This window comes from Carettochelys insculpta, chromosome 3 (genome assembly GCF_033958435.1).
Source record: "Carettochelys insculpta isolate YL-2023 chromosome 3, ASM3395843v1, whole genome shotgun sequence".
Lineage (NCBI taxonomy): Eukaryota > Metazoa > Chordata > Testudines > Carettochelyidae > Carettochelys > Carettochelys insculpta.
The window spans coordinates 45,322,624-45,339,111 of NC_134139.1; the positions used below are offsets into that span (position 1 = coordinate 45,322,624).

Below are 16,488 nucleotides of genomic sequence, written 5' to 3' on the forward strand. Positions count from 1 at the left end.
CTTTGCTTAGAGGCCCAGGGAGGTAGAACTAGGAGTAGTGGGAGACTGTTACCAAGCAGAAGGAAGTGTAGGCCAGATGCCTGTAATATTCTGAAGGCTGACATCTGTGCAGCTGTGTGTGTGGGAAGGATGGAAACCCTTTTGCTTCTTAAAATCGACCTGGGGACTAGAGTGTTGGTGGGCGGTGCCCTGCCCTGGGCCTGAGGTAGTTGCTAGAAGGACCAAACAGGTCTTTCATCCGGATCCCTGTTTCTGCCCTTCCCAAGTATATGCAGCCTGAAGGGCAAATAGTGACTCTGAAGCTTTGCTAGGTTCAGGGGCCATGGAATTCACGTGATCTGGGTTCAAGGGGTGGGTCCAGCTCACTGGAGTTTGCCCCGCCTTACCTTGAGTTCAGCAGAGCTGTGCTCAGATGGATTTACTCACCCCAGGCCTGTACTTGGCTCAAGGTGTTTGCCAGCTATGCCACAATGCTCCAACCTCGCCGCCCCAGAGTGGCCATCGGGGATTTGCTGCTGTGTCCACTGCATGGCCGGGGGCTGGTCTGTGGAGGGCTGGAGGAGTGCAGCTGTGATTCTAGGCTCTGGGATTCCTCCAAGGTTTGGCTTGAGATGCCAGTGGGATGACATCAGCTGAGGCAGGCTGCCAGGGATGAAATTCTATCTCACCTGCTTGTTCACAGGGCTGTGGCAAGAGTCCAGTGACAGGAATAGAGTGTAAACAAACTGGCAGGTCCCAGGAGCCTAGGCCAGGCTGGAGGAGGTGCTGCCTTTGCCCTGGGATCCTTGTACTTTTCCATTTCCAAGTGTGGCAGACTATATATAACCCAGAGGTGGTTGAAGCGGGGTGGGCTGGTTTGCAGGCTCTGGGCCTGCTGAGATCTGGCCTTGTTTGTCTCACAAGCTGACCCATCTTGCCTGTTTCGCATGTACAGCTCCCTACACTCTTGACTTAACGTGGGGCAGGGAACAGCAGCAGTGATCTCCTTGTAAGCAGAGGCCCGTTCCGGTGATGTCCATCCAACCCCCATGTCGGGCCACCTGGTCCAAAACAGCGTTCTCTGGCTGTTCATGCAGGTGTGTGAGTGCTGAGATGCTCTATGGTGTTGACCGGTCCTTCTGCCACTTGGGCCATCGGGAGCGATCCCTGTCTGTCCCGGAGGAGGCGAGGGAGCTGAGCAACACCGCTGAATGAACGCAGCGGGAACCGAAAGGGGAGAACTTCCTCTGTCCAGGGGCATGGCCCAGCACATGGCTTCTCAGCTGCAACCTCCCCACTTCCCTTTCCAAGTTACCACAAGGGATGGGGATCCTGGCTAGCTCGGGGGCTGTCTGGCTATAGAGCAGCAGCTCCTCGTGTGGGATAGCACTTAGCATGGGAGACTGTGGGTCAAAACGCCTGGGATGCCTCTGTGTGTGTGTGTGTGTGAGCCTGAGCCTCTTCATCGCCGACGTGGGAATACGATCATGTAGTGAGGGGGGCAGTGTTCCCTGTAAGCTGAATGCTTGGGCAGCCACCCAAGAGAGGGTCAGGTGCTGTCCAGCTGATCAGCAAAGTTTTCCACAGACAACAGCCTGTGTTTCTAGTGGTGGTGCACATGCCTTGGTGCACGTAACAAAACTTATTCTGCACATGGGTGGAACGTTGGAGTTGCAGATGTTGCTTTGCTGGTGGTTGGAAGGCCCTGCCAGGCACATGGAGGAAAAGGGCATGTGAGAGAGAGAGAGAGGGAGACATGAAACATTTGTCATGCGGATCCATGCGTGGCTCAGGAGCAGGCGATGCCAAGAGAGACAGGTAGCCAGCTGGAAGCTCCTGGGGAGTAGTGGGGATTAGGTAGAAGTTTTAATAGGTTTGTGGAGTCTGGCAATGGCTTTCTGAACACCACTGCCAGACATCATCATCTGAAAGGTCTAGGACCTGAGCAGCTATGGCACTTGATTATCCTGCTCTTGGACAGACAGCACCTTTGGTGTCTTCTGGGTTCTGCTCCTAGGTGGGAACGCATGTAGTTGAGGGCATGAGAAATCTGACTGGTCCCTCCAAGCTAAGGGCAAGGCACAAAGGAAAAACTTAGCAGCAGAAGCTTTTTGGAGAACACTGGTCTGACCTGCATGAGCGCTGTGGATACTGTCCTTCTAGCTAGTACCAATTCCTTCTCTGCTCCCGCACCAGCTGCAAAAGGCAAAGCGTCTTCATAAAAGTTTTGTAGCTTATCTCGTGCTTGCAGAGTATATTTTTCTCCTTTGTTGTTGGAAACGCAGATAAAGCTATCAGGAGGCTGCTTTTCTGTTGCGTAGTAATAGAGTTCTCACTGACACTCAGCTTCTGCAGGTATTCTCTCCTAGAGAGAACATGGAGGACTTTTTTCATTATTGCAGCTGTTGGGTGAAATGACCAGGCGCTGATCCAAGCGCCACAGCACTCTTTGACCCCCTCCCTCTCGGCTCTTTAAGGCAGTTCAGGTCAGGGAGGTTTATTTAGACTTCAGAGTTATTTCCTTTCAGAGAATGCCCCATAACAGTTGCATAGAAAGCAAAGCATGTGTTTGATGTGGGCTGTCGTTTCTCAGGATCGGATGTGTGAGGCAGCAAAGGTTTGTAAGCTGAAGCAGAGTAGTCAGCAGGGGGTTTCTCTCTCCAAGGGGAAAATAGCTTTTTTTTAAACTGTGGTAACTAACAACCCTGTCTTAGGGAGATCAGGGGAGTAGGGTAATATCCTTAATAGACCCAACCTCTGTTGATTAACAAGGCAAGCTTTTTAGTGCCACAGAGCTATTCTTTGAGCTCTGTGGAGCTCTGAAGCCTTGTCTCTCCTCTGACAGAGATTGCTGCAATAAAGGATATTATTCCCTGTCCCTTGTGTCTGGGAACCAACCCAGCTGCAGCACTGCAAGCAATGCTGTGTAACCCGGCCAAGGTATTTACCAACTAATGTTCTCAGTTGTCCTGTTTTAAAGGAAAAAAGCCTGGACGATCAGAAAGATCAGGGGAGCTGCAGGGATTGGAGAGACCCAGAAGTGGTAGTGGACAAGAAATTAGACTGATATTTGCAGTGTGATCTGAATGAAAGAAAGTCTCTGACATTTTGGGCCATGAGTGGAAAGCTTTCATGTCCCATTCTGGGGAGGTGACAGTCTGTCTGGCTGGGATATTGTAGTTGTTCTTGACAGCTCTTTATCAGAAAGATACTGACTTACTGCAAGGAGTTGAGAGCAGGGCAGTGGAAATGATCGGGGGAGGGAAGGACTTGCTTACAGTGTTCCCTGTAATCTTTTCTATCCAGCTGCGGACTTCTTCCATCCACACGTGTAGTAATTTTTTATGTGCACCAAGGCACATGCTACTGTGCAGCACTAATAGTAACACACAACCCAGCTCTGGGTGCTCTGCTGATCAGCTGGACAGCATTTGAATCTCTCTTGAGTGGCTGCACAAGTACCTGGCGTACAGGGAACACTGCTTGTTTACCAGAAGAGTTAGAAGTGTGTGGAGCTTGGTTTGGGGATAGCTATGGGGGATGGGATAAGTCTGGAGCTGTTGGAAGGGTAGAAATGCTAAGGAGGGGAAAGTATTATTAGAACACGGGGCATGGGACTTGAATTACGAGTAATGGGATGGAATTAAGGAAAGGAGGCTGTTGAGAGAAATGTCCTGGTTTACAAGACTGTGGAAGGGTTGCCCTGGAGAATGGATGAAAGCATCACAGGCTAGGAATTTGTTTAAACTAGTCACTACAAATTTCCCCGCAGGGACTTGTCCTGCGGGGCTGGAAGACCCGGCTATCTAGTCCTTGACTGAGCTGGGCTTTGTTTTGTTCCCAACGTCTCAGAAGGTGTGTGGATAGTGTTGCTTAGTTAATGAGCTCACAGAAGGTGTGGTTCCCATTTGGGAAGTTACTTTGGCATATGCTCAAGTCCATCCGTAGTCTTGTGAACATTTACTGTTCAATATGTGCTTAATTCCCCAGCCACTTGTAAGAGACATGCATCAGGGTTAAGCACACGATTAAAAACATTCTTGGGTGAGGATGCTTCCCTTATGTGAGGCCCTGGCATGGAATCGCTTAGCCTCCCCATTCCCCACGCCAAGCCCAGGGCAGCAATAGGGCAGCAGGTGCTGACCAGAGGACAGGACTTTCCACAGAGAGCTGGTGGCTTGGGATTATGGGGCAGTATGGGCTCTCTTCCTGTGCTCGCCTGGCTGAGTCATGCAATGGCTTTGTGGCCAAGGCTTTTCATCAGGAGCAAAGGTACTGGGATGTGCCAGGGCAGGACACAGCCCAGCGAACGCTGGGAAAAGTTCTGTGCTGAGCCAGCTCTTCCTTCCAGGGCTGCAGTCCCATGAGCCCGCCTGTGGATGGGTCTCAGCATGTCCCAGTGCTTCCTTCCCTTGCTGCAGTCCTGCAAAACCACCACCTGCTTTTTGGCAACCATTGGATAACAATATTTTGTCATGCACCCAGAGAGTGGTAATAGGTAGGACTTCCGTATTGAGCAGTAATCATTGGGTGGCCTTTAGGCATGAAGGGCCCTTTGCTGATGTCGACTGACAGCCAGGAGCACTCAGTCTCATTCCTTCCTATGCTTTCCCTGCCCCCAGCCTCTTTTCTTGGAGGTGTCCCTCGGGGAGCCAGACTGGAAGCATGCTTAGGCAGTGGCTGGGCCTGCCTTTCCTCTGCAACTCCCTTCTGCATCAGATCCACCTGCTAACTGGTGCATGATGTTTGGTGTCCCAAGCTCGTATCTGACACTGGCTAGAGCGTTAGTCCCACGAGGATCCCTGATCCTGGGCCCCTGCCACACCTGGCTGCTCCGTATTCCCCACTTGTGCAGTCTCCTGCCCGTGTATTTACAGTTTGCTGCAGGTGGGAGTCCAGGAGCAGCAGGGGTAAGGGAAGGAGCAGGGCCATCTCCAGCCCGCAAACACGTTGAACTACAGTGTCTTGGGTACAAAATTTCTTTTGGTGCCTAATAAAGGGGGTAAAAATGTCTGCAACCTGCAACGAGGCTGTTCAGCTGCAGCCACTACAAACATGTTGAGTAGTGACAGAGAGATAGCCGGGTTAGTCTGTATTCTACCAAAACAAACAAGCAGTCCAGTAGCATTTTAAAGACTAACAAAATATTTTGTTGGTGATGAGCTTTCGTGGGACGGACCCGCTTCTGCAGACCATAGCCATACCAGAACAGACTCCATATATAAAGCACAGAGGTCCAAAAATTGTTATCAAGGTTGTCAACCTTGCTGCTGGACTGCTTTTTTGTTCACATGGGTAGGGAATGGGGTGCTAGGCCCTGCCAGGAGACCTGGGATATAGCAAAGCTGGAGGCAAGATGCAGTATCCTGCTCTCAGCTCCAAGCTGTTGCCTTCATTAGCTCCTAGTTATTGTTTGCCTCAACTCATTGTGGGAAACTCTTTATTTCCCTCTACCTCTAACTTCCTAGCTGGAGGACTGAGCAGTGGGGGAGCAGGGCCCTTGGGGATAACACTGCTCCCTCTGGGAGCTGTATACCAACGCACTTGGGTTCATGGAGGATGTTAAATATTTCCTGGCCACAAGCTTGGAAATGACACCCAGCTTCTTGTGTTGGGAACTGCCAAGGGCTGCTTTCCCGTTAGAGGAGGAGAGATGGTAATCCTCTGAGGGCAGAGGGTGTCTGTTTGTAGAGCGCCTAACCCCCACCCCCACCAGGCCCCATCCCCTCCACACTAGAGAATACAAATCCTGATGATAATGGAGCGCCTTATTAAGGGAGCTGCTGCTCTTTGTTTTCATGGGGCTCAGAAGGACCAGAGGCTGGGCTCCTGTGGGGTGGCCCTCAATACAGCCAAATGGGCATCAACAGAACTGAACTCCTTTGGTGGGCGGAAGATACCTGTGCGATCCTGCGCGTGAGAACTCCAGCTGAGATCCCATGGCAACAAGAGGGATGTAAAAACGCAGCAAAGTCATCTGGGGTCTTTCTTCCTAGTGGAGATGGGGTGATCATAGGGAAATTCCGTACTAGTGACCTCCAGTTTGTTTGAACCCAGCCTAGTGAGGATTTTGAGACAATCATAATTCACCAGCACCCCAGGGATGAGATGTCAGACAAGCAAACGCCAGGCTGGGAAGGAATCCAGTGAATATGGCTGATGAAATCACATTTTAAGACCAATACATATGGAAGCAGGCTAGGGAATCTTAATAAGTACTATAATTATGGCACTGAGTTTGAGCAGTGGCTTGCTAAACTCAGGGTTGGGAGCTCGATCCTTGAGGAGGCAGTTTAGGGGCAAATAAATTTTAAAAAAAGAAAAAAAGCCCTGTCAGGGATGGTGTTTGGTCCTGTGAAGGGGGGGGCTGGACTCAATTCCAGTTCTATGAGATGCATAGCCTCATATTATGTATTGAGGGATAGCTTAGTGGCTTGAGCATTAGCCTGCTAAACCCAGGGTTGTGAGTTCAGTCCCTGAGAGGGCCATTTAGGGATCTGGGGCAAAATAGAATTTAAAAAATGGGGGGACAGGAAGATGGTGCTTGGTCCTTGGTCATGCCAAGAGGGCAGGGTACTGGCCTCAATGACCTCCCAAGGTCCCTTCCAGCTCTGTGAGAAGTGATGTGAGTATACTGGGATTTCACCAACCAGTGTCTCAGGATTTGCATTCACACAGGTTAGCTTGGTGTGAAATACAAATCACATTGCAGTGCCCAGAGTGGGCTACAGGAAGAGTTACCAGTGACATGATCTGAAATCCTAGTGTGGATAAGGCCTAAGGTGTCCTTAGGCTAGGAGTCTTCTGAAGATGCAAGGAAGAAGTTGCAGATGTGTGACCTTGACAGACAAGATTGTCACTGATTTAAAGATGGGGGTAGCATTCTCTGTAGGCTGAGGAGAGATTTGGGTGACATCCAGCTGATTAGCAGAGTCCCCACAGCCACCCTTAGCGAGCAGCCTGTCTCTCTATTGGTGGTGGTGCACATCCATACATATCTGGGTGCACATAACAAAATATATTTAAACCTGGAGTGAAAAAATAAGAGGGAAGATTGGCTGGGAATGGACAGGAGCTCACAAATCTGTATTATAAATGGATTCCTGGAAAGCTGGAGCAAAACTTGGAGCAGTCTTCATAAAACACGAAAAAAAACTACGCAAACAATGAGTAAAAATAAATATTATGTCCCTAGCACCTACGGCTCCCGGTCATGGGCTGTTCCCATTTGTGCTATGTGCTGTGTAAACACAGAGGGAAGGAAAAAGACCAGTGCTGCTCCAAAGAGTTCACAATCAAAGTACAAATACTGCCCCTTCAGTCTGACTTCTAACCCTCGGAGAATGGCAGTACCGAGAAGAGAGAAACCACTGAGCACTGACGGTGATGGGACCCTGAGCAGTGCACAGTGTTTATGAAGGCAGATGTGCAAAAGTGCAGCTAGTCGAATGAGCTTGATTTGCTTCCTGGGAGAACAACAGACGGCGTGGCTGGCAGGAAAGGAAGCAGGTGGATGTATTTAGAATTAAGAAAAGTGTTTGATTCAGTGACTCATGAAACTGAACGGTCCAGACTCAATGCAGCTCAGATCAGCTGATGCTGGAGCTTGGTGCATTGATTTGAGCAGTGGCTGAAAGATCACAAACAAAAGGAAGCTGTTGGTTGGCAAGGCTTGTCTTCACAGTTAACAAAAAGAGATGTGTGTTTACTGGGAGATAACTCTCACTGGCTCCCTGTCCAACTGTGAAATCCTCGTAGAGACCCGGCTCCCGTCGTTTTTGCTGCCAGGTGAACGAGAGACGGACAAGCATGGTCTGGAGAATCTTGCCTATCTCTGCAACAGCAGAAGCTGCCAAGTCTTTTTGTGCCCAATACGATTTAACAGTGAGAGAGTCGGTTTAGTTCTCTCACTATACAGAACCCCATCCTTTTGGTAGGGAGGACATTGGCCAAGTGGGAGGTGCTGCTGCATGAATCCTGAAGGGTGCAATATCCTGTCTGGTCACAACGAATATCCTCACTGACGATCTAGGGCAGGTGTCAGCAACTTTTCCGAGGTAGAGTACTGAAATTTGACCTTCTGACCTCTGTGTACAGTCCCAGTGCTGGTGATACTCTTTAAAGTCACTGACAGTCCTACTTACAACAGCTTCATTAATAGATAAATGCAGATGCGGAGCTTTACTGTTTACATGGTGGTTGGTAGCTTTAGCTGGTCTTTTGTTAATCCACAGGCAGCATGGCTGTGAGCAGCTCCCGGCTGCATAGAGGAGGAGGGGTGGGACTGAGCTCCTCGCCTTGTGTGCCGATGACAATCAGCTCATGTGCCAGTCTTGGCACCTGTGCTGGGGTTGCTGACCCCGGATAGAGGGAGTAATAAACAGCCCATGCGTCGCATTTGGAAGGGACGTTATCCATGGGAGGAGCTGAGCACTGAGTTGCCCGGCAGTGAATGATGGATTTGGAGTCTGGCCAAAACTAAGCCACATTGTATATGCAGCTACAGCCATCCTGCTTAGAAGCGCGATGCCCCCTTGCTTTCAGACAAAGTGATGCTCGCTCTTGCTGCTGTCTTGTGTTAAAGGCTCCTAGCTAATTAGCAATCTCTGCTTATTTGCAGCCTCCAAACCAGCTACTCCCAGGGCTGTACCACTCTCCCCAAGGATTATTTTTAATGGTCAGCGTCTTTCCCTCTGTATGACTTGCACGTTGTACGTACTATACAAAGCTCCACTGAGCGATTTCCCCAGCCCCACTGCTACCTGAAGGAAAAATCTCTCAAAACTCACAGTTCACCATCAGGTACCTTCTGGCAGCTGTGCAGCGGCTCTGTGCTCCCTGAGTACCAGGGCAGTGCAGTTCAGGACCTGCAGTTGACTTGTTTGTGCTGACTCAGGATCACAGGGCCCGAGCGGCAGGACTGTTTAATTGGGGTGTGGACAGCCCCTGCTCGGGGACCTTCCCAGCATCCTAGACCCTGGGCCTCAGCCTCAGCCCAAATGTCTACACTGCAGTGTAGGCGAGGGGTTGTCTGAGTGAGCTGGCACAGACCAGCTGCGGGTTTTTAATTGCAGTGGTGACATGCACATGCGCACTGTGGCCTGATCGTTACTGTCCCCAGTAAGGCCAGGGACTCGCATGTTCCAGTGACCGTTCCCAGTGGGATGGGATGGGACAGGACAGGATGGGTTGCCGTTGCTTACTGAGCGGCCTGGTGAGCGCCTGGTCTCGGAGGGGGCACAGCCTGCTGATGTGCTGTCTGGGTGTTGCAGGACAGCCTTTGCTCTGGGGGTATTTCAGTAGGGCCTGACGTGCAGGCAGAGCTCAGGTGGCTGCTGAGCGTGCCTGCAGGCCTTGCTTGGCTCACTGGTCTGGGCGGACAGCAGAAGTGCGTTCCGGAGGAGGAGGCTCGGCTCAGCCCCTCCCCGCCAAAGAACATGCTGTGGGTGGGGCCCACCAGGAAGCCCACGGAGAGGCCATGGACCCTTCAGCAGCCGCATCCTTTCCCACACAGACTCAGCCTTTCTTGATGCTGTCGCCTGGGGCTGGGCCCTGTGGCCCCAGGTTTGGTGTCCCACAGGCACCACAGTGAGATCAGGCCCATGCCCACAGGAGGAAGGGGGCTGCATTTCCCTCCACTTCTTTTCCTTTCCCTGACTTGGTTGAGCAGGCGGCGGCGGCAGCTTCTCCAAACCCACAGCTGGTTTCAGAGCAGAAGTGCTACGAGCGCGGTTTGGGCTGCTCAGTTCAGTTGGTAGGGCTGCTGGGTAGGGAAAGAGAGAGAAATAGGCCCTGGTCTCCCCCTGCAGCCCCTGGCTGGCTGCCTGCGCACAGCCTGGCCTCTGGATGTGCTAGTCCAGTGCTCGGGCACCACCTCCTCACAGAGACGTTGAGGTGTGGGCTCTGGGGGGTGATGTTAGGAAGTGCCTGGGCCCCACTTCCCTGCGTGGGTCTGTCAGTCGGATACAGCTTCACCCCAGGAGCAAGGGCCACGATGTTACAGTCCACGGTGGAGAGAACCAGATCTGCAAGGCGCTCCAGTCTGGAGGGATGGGGCTGCTCTTTTTACTGGCTGTACTTTGCCACAGTAGAGTTCGGTCGTGGGCTAAACTGTCTCTTCAACAAGCAGCTCATTGTTAGCCCCCCTGCCCTGCCGGGTGAGCGTGAGCCCTGCCTGGCATCAGCTCCTGCTGCCCAGAATGCAAATGACTTCATGTGCCTCTCACTGAATGACTTTTCCCAGCTGCCTTTGCCAATCCGTCTCAGACCGCAAGATGCTGGTCGGAGGAATCTCACCCAGTCCTTTTCAGTGCCCCCCACCCCCTCCATTCATCCTGCCTTTGCAGAGCTGCTCAGTGTGTATGTAACCCACACACCACCTGGGCGTGGGTCACAGTCCCATGTTAGTGGCACCTGACCACGTGGGGGGAGGGAGAGAGAGAGAGAGAGAGAGAGGGTGGGGGTCCTCCACAGCTTTAGCTGAGAGCCAGAAGGCTTTTGGCTCATGCTGTAGAGGCTCATGCAGTAAGCTCCAGGGGTCCCAAGTTCATAGTCCACCTGTGGGTAGTTACACTCAGACAGGCTCAAGGCCTCCTGTGTAAGCAGGGACAGACACACTGACTCACCCTGCATCAGAGGGGACCACGCTTTCTCCCCACCCCACCACCCCTGGTCTGTGAAGAAAGAAAGGCCTATGGTCCCCTGCAGAGCAATTCTGCTTGACTTGGCTGGGCAGAACGGAGATCACAGGGTAAACCCCTTGTGCCCCGTGGTCAGCCTGGTCCTCTGAGATGTACCATTCTCACTATAGGCAGGTCAGGAGAACTCAGCGGGGCAGAGTAGTCAATGGTGCCAGAGCCTGCTGGTTGCTCTGGGTGTGGGACCTGCACTGGTTACTTTCTGGGCCTGGGGTCAGAGTTGAGAACCGCGCCACAGTTTGGATCCAGTTGTGTTCGGGAGCACTGCAGCTTAGTGGCCTGGCTTGAGTCAGTGGGTGCAGCTGGCTCTGAGGTTCACTTGTACAGCTGGAGGTCTGGGGAGGCGAGTGTGTTAGAGGCCCCAGGGCGAGGGCATTCCCAACACAGAGACTTCAGCTGTGGGTGCTGGTCTGGGCCAGCTCAGTCTTTGGGCACCTATGGAACATGAGGCAGCTATGTGCCCTCTCTTCAGCGCTCCCTGAGGGCCTCGGCTAGTTGACCCTAGCATGGGCAGAGTTAATCATTGTGAAAGTGGGGGGTTCTGATGAATGCTTCATATACATTTGACAGTGTACTTCCCACGTAAGGGGCTCTCACAGCTACGAGAAAGGCTACGTGGGAGAGAGACGTACTGAGTGTGAAGAAGCAGGCATGCTCATGGGGCTGGAGTGCAGGACGGAGACTCGGGAGAGTTCAGTTTGATTCCTGCCTCTGCCACAATTTCCCTGCCCAAGCTTTCCTGAGCCGCTACCCCTCTGGCTTCTGTTCTGTAAAAGAGACGGAGGTGTAATGATCCTGTCCTAGGCACCTGCTGGGAAGCTCAGTTCATTTTCTGTGCAGCAGTTGGGGATCTGGGACCAGAAGGGCTGGAGGAGAAGGAGAAATGCATCTGTTAGTGACTCTAAGGTACTGCCACCAGCTGACCGTCCCTCCAGCTCCGGAGTGTTGCGTGACCAGTCTGTGGCAGAGCCCAGAGGCAGTGATGATGTAGGGTGAGGGGGGGCTGGGTGCCCAGTGCAACAGAGAGGGGAGGCTCAGGTGCACATTACCCTCTCCCTGTGGGGGAACCCGAAGCCCATGGCACCCTGCACTGTGTGAGCCACATGCTAACAGACAAGCGACCCCTGCATGTGGCTAGGAGAGGCTCTGGCCAGGCAGCTATTGCAGGTGATAAGGTGTAAATAGGAGAGTGAGTCTCTCGCCACCCTGGCATTTCCAGTGAGGATTCTACAGGGCGTTTCCAGAGGCTGGATCTACCACCTCCATTGGGTGGGAGGGAGAAATATCCTCTGGATGGTGACCTCAAAGAGCGAACCGTGGCTCAGACAAATGGATTGTGCCGTTAGTGCCCATCCAGCACTGAGCCATTCTCATCCTTCCTGTGTCCACGTGACTTCTGTGTCCTGGCTCCTTTTCCCATCTCATGGTGGGCCCTGCCCTGCCCCGCCCCACCTACAGGCGTGGATCTTGGTGGGGTAGATGGGAGGCTGCAGTGTGTGGTACCAGTTGTGCTCTGTTGTGTACGTTTGCACTTCCTGGGCAGGGGCTGGGGACCTTGCTGTGGGTGGGGGGGGCAGACAGAAGGAGGAGTTCCCCTTGTCAGTGGTTCTGTGTCCCAGGGCGGAGCAGCACTGTGGTGGAGACTGGAGAGTCAGACGGCCTCAGGGGTGGGGAGTCTGGGTGCAGGAAAGGGCCTCTCTCATTGCAACGCAAGATGTTTATTTTTCCTATTAGGAAGCAAGCCTCCAGTGCCCAGGCTGCCTGCCCCCTACATGCCTGTGTTTACCCCGTGTATGTGTACACACACACACACACACACACACACACACACACACACACACACACACGTTTTGCCTAGCGTGAAACGGTCTGAGCTGTGACTCCGTCGGGCACCAAGCCCAGTGGTGTGGGTCCCACGGTGGAGGCATCTGACCATTGCCCTTGTAACTGACACTGCCCGAGGGTGCGGATGAGGGAGGTGCACACCCAGAAGCAGCTGTTAATTGTCACATAAGTAGTGGTGCTTCTGCTGTCCCCGAGAACGGCCGTGTATAGTGATGTGTGAGCTGCACAGTCCCAGGCCAGTAGTAGCTCTCTGCCGCTCCAGGACAGCCAGGTTCACTAGGGAGGGAAGAGGTAGGAGCCGCAGTCGGGGAGCTGCCCAAGTCTGTTCGGGGCAAGGTCTGTCCCCAGTGCGCGGGGCAGCTGCTCACATTTGTGAACGTTTTCTCTCTCCTGCCAGCCTGATTGCCAGGCAAGGTCTGGCCTGGATTCCCATCCGGGAAGCCTGGTGCGGCAGAGCGGCTGCGCGCCCTCTCTCTGCCTCACTTCCTCATGCTTTGATCCTTGTGCAACCTGAGTCATCGAACTCTGGGCAGTCCCGGGAGAAGGGAGAGAGAGGATCCTTCCTTTGGCTGTACAGGTCTTAGAAACTCCCGAGCACAATGGACATGTGAGGCGTGAGCCCTGCCACAAAGTCCAGGTTCAGACCCTGACTAGCCGTGTGGGATGCACGGCACACAAAGGAGTCTCCGTGCATGCCCAGGGGTGGGGGTGCGTGAGAGAGCAGTGATACGGCGAGCGCACCCTGGGAGCACCTGAATTCTCTACAGTCGCAGAGCAGTAGGATCTAATCCGGCCATCGTCAGCCACCTGATCTGTGAGTCCCAAGTCTCTTAGACCCCTCAGCAGGGTCGATCTCTATCCGCTGGCAGGTGGTTGGTTCTGGTGGGTCTAATTCTTTAGTCCTGCTGACTGGACACTTGTTGGTTTGGGAACCTTCCTGGCAATGGCACTGGTTCCTGAGACACCCCTGCCAGAGCTGTGGAAGACATCTTTGTTTGCACACCCTGCTGGGCAGAGGTATGTTTGTCTGTGCTTCAGCCTCCAGCAGGAAAACATCCGATGTCTGGCACCCAGCGGGAGCAGGGCCAGCTGCTGCAGGCGCTGTTATCACAGCTGTCAGGAGGGCCGTGCCCACGGCAAATGCTTGGGCCAGCCTGCTGTGGAGGCTGCCTCCAGGGGCAGGTGTGGACAGGGAGTGTGTTTTCAGCTGCCTGTTGGGGCAGGGGGCGTGCAAGTGCTGATTCAGCCAAAAACCCAGCTTTCCCCTTCCGAGCGAAAGGCTGTTGTGGGGGGACACTGGCACAGAAACGGCAAGTGGCGTTTCTCCAGCCCACGCCCAGGCTCATCCCCATGCTCTGCTCTGGAAGGCACAGGGAATCCCCCACCGTGGGCACACTGCTTCCCCTACTGGGCCCACGTGCGTGCACAGACCAATGGACCTTGCTCCTGCCCAGCCATAAAGGCTTGGGCCATGCTTGGCCCTGCTGTTTACTGGCTGGAGTAAATCCCATGGCTGGCTGAGGGTCCAGCCCTCGCACAACCTGCTGCCGTCGCACTGACAGGGCTGTACCTGGCACTCCAGTGCCACGACTGGGCTGGAATGGGGCAGGGGGGCAGCCTTTAACTGAACAGTTGCCTTGTTTATGTTCTGCCTTAGACTTGAGGGCAGCTCCCCTTTTGTCCCCTGCCCTGCACATCACCCTTCGTGAGGTGCTTCAGAGTGGAGGGGGAGCCACTCGTGTCCCCCGCCCCCCCCCGGCTTCCAGTCTGGATGAAAGCTGAGACTAGGCGTAGGAGCATCAGCTGGTATGGAGTTGTGAACTCGCACTAGGGGCAGGTGTCTCAGCACAAGGAGAACTCAGGGAATAATCCCACACTGCAGCCCAGGACTGGCCATAAACCTCTCCCATCTCCCCGAGAACCCAGCCAGAGCGCCCTCCCTTGAGCTGGCTATATAACACATGCGCCATATGTGACCAATGTGCCCTGCTGCTGAAAAGTCACTGGGAGTTTGGGGCTTCTTGGTCTCCCTGCCACATTGCTCCTCTGGAAACTCCGAGCAGATGCAGAGTTACGTAGTCGCAGAGCTCCCTGACATTACTTGATTTCCCAGCTGCTAATACACAGTGAGTCACGAGGCTACAACTTGGCCCCACCTGGTTTCCAGACCTCAGTTTGAGCCACAAGACCAGGCGGTGTCCGGCTCAGCTAATCAGCTAGTGGTGAAAGGTTCTGAAGCTGTAAAGCACTGGACAGTGTTGTCATCCATCATTTCTGGTCTGTGTCCCACCTGAGGCTTCCATCAGGAGGTTAAGGGGAGAAGTCCTTTCTGGAGTCATTGCGGACTGTCCAGACCACATAGGAGCTGGAAGCCCTCTGCAATCTGAGACAGTGCTTCCCTTTCTGCATTCATGTCTCCCTGCACCTGATGTGAACTGCAACAGGGCAGGTAAAGTCCTGATGTGGCAGTTTACTTCTTTCCTTGGCCAGTGGCTTTCCACACCAGTATATAGAGGGTTGTTGTTTTTTTTTTAAAAAAAAGCAAAGCCTCCGTGCAAAGCCTGCCTGAGCATGCATCCCATCAAAGGACAAATCCCTTTACCCCACATAGGTGCTGGAGGCTTCTGCTTCCAGCTACGCACCAGAACTTGGGCTGCATCCGTAAGAAAAAGCTTTCAAAATGTACTGCCCATTAATACTAGTGCTCTACGCTTCTTCCATCAGATGCTATATCAGAGGAATCAAAGAAAACAAGAGCTGTGCCTGTGTTTGTTTTTGTTTTGTAAAAGACACTAGAGTGACCCTGGGGACCACAGGCCAGGGAGCCTAACTGGTTGGAACCACAGTGTAAAGTCCTGTGCACCTTATAGACTAACAGATTTTGTGGAGCGTAAGCTTTTGTGGGCAAAGACCCACTTCGTCAGATGCATGTCACCATAACTGGTAGGAATAATTTAAGAATTGTATTATAAAATGCTTAGCTATGGACTAAAAGACAATTGTCCTCACTAATCCATTGTGATTCTTGGACCAGGTCAGTGAAGTATTGGATAATGGAGATCTGGCCATCCACATTTATTGAAACCTTCAAAAAGCATCTAATAAAATCTCTCACAAAAGACTATTAAGAAACCTAGTGATGGGAGGAGATGTACTGTCATGGTTCAGAAACTGGCTAAGTGAGCAGGAGCACAAAGTTGGAAGGAAAAGTCCCCTTTCCAGCGGGGCAAAAGATGAAAAGCAGGGTACTGCAAGGTTCCGAGCTAGGACTGGTGTCATTTAAATATATTTATCAATGTTCTGTGAAGGAGAATGAGCAAAGAATTAGCCAAATCTGCAAATGATGTGGAATTATTTTGATTAGTCAGGACAAGAAAAGATTAAGGAACTCCAGAGTGGTGTGACACATGGCAAAATAATGGCAGATGAAACTCAGTATTGAGAGAGGCTAGTGAATGCGTATTGAGAGGAATAATGTGTCTATTACTCAGCCATTGCTGCATTCTAACTTAAGTGTAATGCTCAAGGAAAAGACATGGGCATCACTGAGGGATGGTTCATTAAAGGCTTCCACTCCTGGTCCTCGGATGGATGTGGAATCGGGTAGAGAAAAGTACTGAAAATATTAGACCGTTAGGTAAATCAGTGACACAGCTGCCTCTGGAATACTGTGTGCAGCTCTGGTCAGAGAGGCCTTTGCAGGCAGAGGAGGTATTCAGAGATGGGCAAGACGACTATGCAGAGGCTGGGAGAAACTGTGCATGAAGGGAGATCAAAACAACAAATTGTTTAGCTTGCGGGGAGGCAAGTATAATGGGGACATGATGTATGAAACACAGGCTGGTCTAGGGAAGGGAGAGTGGATGGATGCTCTTAGGCTATGTCTGCATTAGCACAGTGGTTGATCAGGGTGTGAAAAAATACCCCCGAACTGAAGGGCCAGTGTGGACAGCTCTATACTGGGTCT

The 16,488-nt window shown here is 52.5% G+C and overlaps 1 protein-coding gene across 3 annotated transcripts in view; it reads left to right on the forward strand.

Annotated features, from left to right (window-relative positions):
* The window catches only part of TMEM63B (transmembrane protein 63B), an 85,251-nt gene that overhangs the window by 22,456 nt on the left and 46,307 nt on the right, over positions 1–16,488 (forward strand). The window contains exon 1 of one of the 3 annotated variants that reach the window (XM_074989760.1): positions 13,315–13,335. The exons of the other annotated variants lie outside the window; for them this stretch is intronic. The gene's annotated coding sequence lies outside the window, so the exon portion shown is untranslated. Of the gene's footprint in view, positions 1–13,314; positions 13,336–16,488 lie in introns of those variants that run through there. 3 annotated transcript variants of the gene reach the window in all.